General features: G+C 37.3%; 1 pseudogene; it reads right to left on the bottom strand.

Moving 5' to 3' along the window:
* Positions 1-3,288: 3,288 nt before the first annotated feature.
* On the bottom strand, positions 3,289-3,387 carry LOC132301970 (small nucleolar RNA R71; annotated as a pseudogene).
* Positions 3,388-6,188: the final 2,801 nt, after the last annotated feature.

Genomic DNA, 6,188 nt, shown 5'->3' with positions numbered 1-6,188 from the left:
CATTTCATATCCTTACAAACTTCCAAAAATCAACAAGTCCATGACATTTATATAATCTCAATGCATGAAACTACCTACCAAGCACAAATAGGGTGAAACCACACAAACCATGCTGATAAGCACTGAAAAGTGCGTATTTAAACCCCTTAAGCTTAGGCATTCTAGTACCTTTATCTATCTTACTTTACCGTTTTAGATTGATTTCGTATTATTTTCTTTTTCAGGCACTTATCTCGAAAATAAGCTAACTTAGCCAAATAAGAGCTTAATTGAAGCAATTATGGGATTAAACAAAGAAAGGAGTAAAGTGGAGAAAGAGGGAAGCAAATGAAGCCAAAGGTTACAAGCAGCAAAGTTCAATCGATCTAAGTTCAAGGTTCGATCGATCGAACAATGATCGATCTCAGCACTTCAAGATAGATCCAAGCCTTGACCCAAAAGCATAAAGTTCTAAAAGTTCGATTGATCTAACACTATCCTTCGATCGATCGAATACTTTTGTCTTTATTCAAATGATTGATCCTATCCACAGCTGTACCACCCACTAACTACTTTTGTACTTTTCCCATAAATATCTCCCATAAATATCTCAGATTTGTCTTTTTCCAAAAAGCTTAGCCAGTTGGATCGATCCAGCCTAAGTTCGATAGATCTCAGCCAGTTCGATCGATCCAAGACCAAGGTTCGATTGATCGAACTTCCTCTAGTGCGAAAAAGTTAAAATTCCACCTCATTGAAAGTTGTCCTTTATCCAATCATTAGGGAATATTGTGTGCACGACCCCAACTCATTTTGGGTGCCATTTTGACCTACCTATATAAGGATAAGGATTGCTTTTTACAAAGGGAGCCAACATTATTTTCATATCATCTCTTGGAAAGCAAGCTTAGAGGAGGAGGAGGCTAGAGACACAATTGGAGTTCTTCATCAACAAGGAGTAGATTTCAACCATGGAATTAGCCCTTAAGGGTTGGAGCATCATCACCATGAGTGGCTAGACATCCTCTTGGGCTAGAGTTAGCCCCAAGCATGCTTTCTATATCTTAATCTTGTGTATTATTGAGGGATTAGTGTTGTAATTGTTGTTTTGACACTTTGATATATATATATATATATATATATATATATATATATATATCTTGTTTACTCAATGATTTATGTGGTTTAATGCTTCCAATTGATCATTTCATTCTATCCATATGTCTATGTATGCTAAAATAGATGTTCATGTGCTTGTCTCTAGATTTTGTGTTATTGATGCATGTCTATGTGTATTGATGCTATAGATTTGGAGATTGTCAAAACATAATGCTTAAAGGAATGCTCTTGTGATTCTCTTGATGGTTCATGCTTATACCTTGATGGATTGTCCTCTCCCCTAGTTTATTTTCATGCTAGTAGTGTAGATGTAGTGTAGTTGTAGTGTAGTGTTAAATGGGAGGACAATCTATGCTTGTTGTTTGATGATCCAAGCTTTTTAATGCAAGTAGCATATGTCTCTATCCTTGTGTTGTATTTGGATTGTGAACTTAATGAAAGGATTAATGACTTGTTTTGATTTATTGTGCTTTTCACATGTTGTTTAGACAATATATGCTCCATTGCTTAGATATATTGTGCCTTTCACATGATGTTTAGATAATACATGTTTAACTAGTCTTCATTGCTTGTTGAATCAACCAAAAACACACACACCAATATTGCAACACACCATTTGCCCTCATTACTCACTTGTCAATGATATAGAAATGCATTGCTTGATGGTGATCTCTAAACCCCAAGATCTATCTCTCTCTCTCTTACTTACTCTTAATTGCATTCTTTTGCTATTATTTAGCTTAATCTAGTTGCTCTTTAATCAACCAACCAACCAATTGTTTGATCACTCGACCTATTAGCCTTAATTGTGATTCCACGACATTGCTCGATCCTCATAATCCCTTGGGACGACCCCTTCTCACTCATACTACATAGTATAGGTGTTAAGCAGTTTATAAATTTAAGTATGATGCCCACTTGACACTAATTTCCAAACTCAAAGTGTTGTGCATTATTTTGTGCACACGTTTGGGTCGCATCATAGCTTTTGGCGCCGTTGCCGGGGATTGATTGATTAGATTTGGCAACGTTGGATTTGTGGAATTGATTAGGATTAGTACTTTTTTGATCGTGTCTTTACTTTATTTCTATTTTTCTTTTTGGTTACTTATTGTGTTGTTCTTACTTAACTAGGTGCATTGTTGGAGAGGAAGCATGCAAAGGAGTAATAAAGCATTCAAGCAAGCAAAGAAAGTAAAAAGCTAAAAAATTCTAAAAATTGCTAAGCTAAGCGTTAAATCTGGAGTTGAAGTGCTAAAGGACCTTTGTAAGACTTTCTTTACTCAATCCCTTAGTTAAATCGTCGGCCCGCGTGGAGGCTTATTTTTAATTGTCTTGCATCATTACTGTTGAAGCATGGGAGTATGAATTAAATATTTTTGGAAGAAGTCTAATTGAATTGTTGTGAAGGCATAGTGTTTGTCATTCTTTGTGTTTGTTGTATTTTGCATTGTGCATGCATAAGCATCGTTCATTAAGACCAACTCCTGTCCCTCTTGATTTGCATCTTGAATCTATCGTTAGAAATTCTAGGGGAAGAGGAAGTTCAAATAGAGCCAATCTATCAATGGATGACCATAATGACAATCATGTTGAGGACCTTGGTCACACAGACCAACAAGGTATCCTTTATCCCAATGTGCACAATGAGAACATACAAGTACCATTAGGCATGCCTAGGCCATTCATTCACCAACCACCACAACAACAAGGCCAAGTTCCATATGGAATGCCAAGGCCAATGTATGCTCCACAACCTCCCATCAACAATCAAGGAATTCAAAACCAAGGTGTTCATGTTGCACCTCAAGTAGCTAATCCACCTTTTGCTTTAAGAGACCATTATGTGCCTAATGAGTATAATGCACCTACATGCATCCAATTGCCACCATTTAGAGCACATCATTATGAAATTAAGCCACAAATCATTCAAATGCCGCCTAACTATCATGGACTTCCAAGTGAAGAACCTTACAAGCATTTGGATGAGTTTCTTGAAGTATGTTCCATCGTAAAATATACGGACATGCCGGAAGAGGTTTTAAGACTCAAACTTTTTCCATTCACCTTAAAAGATAAGGTAAAGTATTGGTTTAACAATCTTAGGCCTTTTTCAATCACTTCTTGTGCAGAAATGCAACAAGAGTTCTTGAAGAAGTACTATCCGGTTTCTAAGACCAATGCTATGAGAACCTCAATTCGAGAATTTTCACATGGGGATGGAGAAACATTTCATGAGGCATAGGAACGCTTCAATGAATTGCTTAGGAAGTGTCCACATCATGACATGCCCAAATGGCAATTAGTTCAATACTTCTTTGAGAGCTTATCGGACAACTATAAGGGCATGGTTGATGCTTCCATGGGTGGCTCATTCATTGATAGGCATGAGGATGACGTGTGGCGTCTCTATGAGAGCATGAGTGAAAATTCTTTGCATAGAACACTATCATCTAAGAATGGTAGAAATTCACAAGGTAGGAAGAGTGTCGGCTTACATCAAGTCAACCATTCAAATGAAATAGCTGCCGAAATGAAGTCTTTGTCTCAAAGGTTTGATAAATTTTAAATTAACCAAAACTCGGCGAACCAAGTATCTTCCTTCCCTAACCATTCTCATCGTGCATCAAATGAAACATGTATGATTTGTTCTAGTATTCTTCATTCTACTTCTCATTGTCCTCACGGACAAGTGCAAAGTGAACCTAATGACCAAGTCAATACGGCTTTTGTGAACCAAGGGAACAATCCTTATGGCACTCATTATAATCCAAGTTGGAGGAATCATCCGAATTTCTCTTAGAAAAACCAAGGAGAGGGCTCAAACCCTTCCTAAGGCGGTTTTCAAGGGAAGTACATTCCACCTCCACTATAAAACCAAGGATCCCAAGGTTATAGACCTTATCAATCACAAGGGAATCAGTTTGCTAATTCTCATTTTCCCAACCAATCTTATTCCCAAGGTAATACTAGAAGTCTCACCATTAAAGAGAAAGTTTTGAATGCTTTGGGCTTTTTAGAGGCTAACACTCAATTGCTTCATTCTCACTCTCAATCTATTGCAAAGCTAGAAACCAAAGTAGGGTAAATAGCTAGCACTCTTAATGCAAGAGAGAAGGGAAAGATGCTTATAAATGCCCCACCTAAGCAACAATGTGTTGTGGAAACCCATTCCTCATCGGAAGGCCACACCATTGAACATGTTAATGTGGTGACTACCTTGCGGAGTGGTAGGATTATGGACAATCAAGTTGGAATGTCCAATGAAGAAAGTGAACTGGTGCAACTTCAAGTTGTCACCCGTCCCGTTTCACATCCCATTCCTCCTTCATTGCATATACATGACCTTGTAAATGAGAAAGTCTTGAAAGAAGTGTTTGAAAAAGAAGTTTTGAAAAATGATGTTGAAAAGGTTTTGTTAAAAAATGATTTGAAAACTTCTTCTGTTGAAGAGAGTTCAAAAGAAAATTTTGAAAAAGTGTGTGAACCAAAGGTTCCATTTCTGGATGCCTTAAAAGGATCCATTTCAAAAGACAAGCAAAAGGCAAAAACTAATGAAATCATGGAAATGTTTAGGGAAGTGAAAGTTAATCTTCCACTATTGGATGCAATCAAGCAAATTCCGGCTTATGCCAAATTCTTGAAGGACTTGTGCACCTAAAAGCGGAAGAACAAGAGCCAAGCACCAAGAAAAGTGGTTTTGGCCGAGCAAATAAGCTCAATTTTGCAACATAACACTCTTCCAAAGTTTAAGGACCCCGGTTCACCCACTACATCATGCATTATTGGTGATCATATCATTAATCGGGCGTTTCTTGACTTAGGAGCAAGTGTTAACCTTCTTCCATACTCAGTTTATGTCAAATTGGGCCTAGGTGAATTGAAACCGACGTCGGTAGTTTTGTAACTTGCTGACTGATCCATTAAGAAGCCTAAGGGTATAATTGAGGATGTTTTGATAAAGATTGACAAATTCTTCTTCCCGGTTGATTTCGTTGTCATAGACACGGAACCAGTTCCCAATCATAAGAGCCAAATTCCCGTTATCCTTGGCCGTCCTTTCTTGGCAATCGCTAATGCCAACATCAATTGTAGGACGGGGATAATAAAGATTTCATTTGGCCACATGAAGGTGAAGCTGAATATCTTTAATCCCACACCCAATTCATTTGACAAATATGAAGGAGAAGTTAATGTTGTAGATGAATGCCATGATCTTCAATGCCAAGGAAATGAGCTTTTGTTTAAAACCAAAACTTCCAAAGGATCATCTTCAACCTTGCATTCTCAAAATCTTGTTTCAAATTCTTGCTTTGGAAGGGCATGGAAGCCCAAGGGTTGTAATTGCAAAGACAAGGGACCAAAGATTTCTTTTGAGCTTAATCCAACAAGTTCTTCAAAGAACCATTTGTTGGGTGGAGTTCAAAGCATCTATCACCCCAACAAGGAGGGGATACATTATAAGATCTTTGATCCGGGCTAAAAGAGCCCAATGTCTTGCTAGCGACGTTAAAGACTAGCAAAAGCATTCGTAGGGTGTCAAACTATTCCTCCCCCATTTCTTTCTTTCATTTCATTTATTGCGAAGTCTAGATACTTGTTTTTGGTTCATATGCATTTCAAGGAACTTTGGTGAGATTGCATAAGCTTTCATGTCATTATTGAGCATTCTGCATAGTTCGATCGATCTCAAACTTGAGTTTGATTGATCGAACTCCATTCTGCATCCAACACTTAGAAAAATTTTCGACCTACAAAAACCTACATCCAAATCACCTCTCTGTCCCATCGTTCGAACTAACTCTTAGATCGATCAAAAGACCTTCGATCGATTCAACTTCCAAGTTCGATCGATCTCATGACTCAACACTTAGAAAAATTTTGAGCCTGCATCAACCTGCATATTTTTGCTCTTTGTCTGATTGATCGAACTCTTGTTTCGATCGATCTCAGTCTTCATTTCATTATTTTGACTTTATTTTGACTTTTCAAATTTCCAAAAATCCAAAAATATTTGCATTTGCATTTCATTTTATTTTATTTTATTTTTCAAAAAGTTTTCAAAAATTCAAAAATATTCTATTTTAATT

Source organism: Cornus florida, unplaced genomic scaffold (assembly GCF_030987335.1).
Source record: "Cornus florida cultivar Cherokee Brave unplaced genomic scaffold, ASM3098733v1 CherokeeBrave_3.0.0_Hap2_Chr03, whole genome shotgun sequence".
Taxonomy (NCBI): Eukaryota; Viridiplantae; Streptophyta; class Magnoliopsida; order Cornales; family Cornaceae; genus Cornus; species Cornus florida.
Note: the sequence above shows the minus strand (reverse complement) of the source record. Positions and strands in the feature narration are given on the sequence as shown.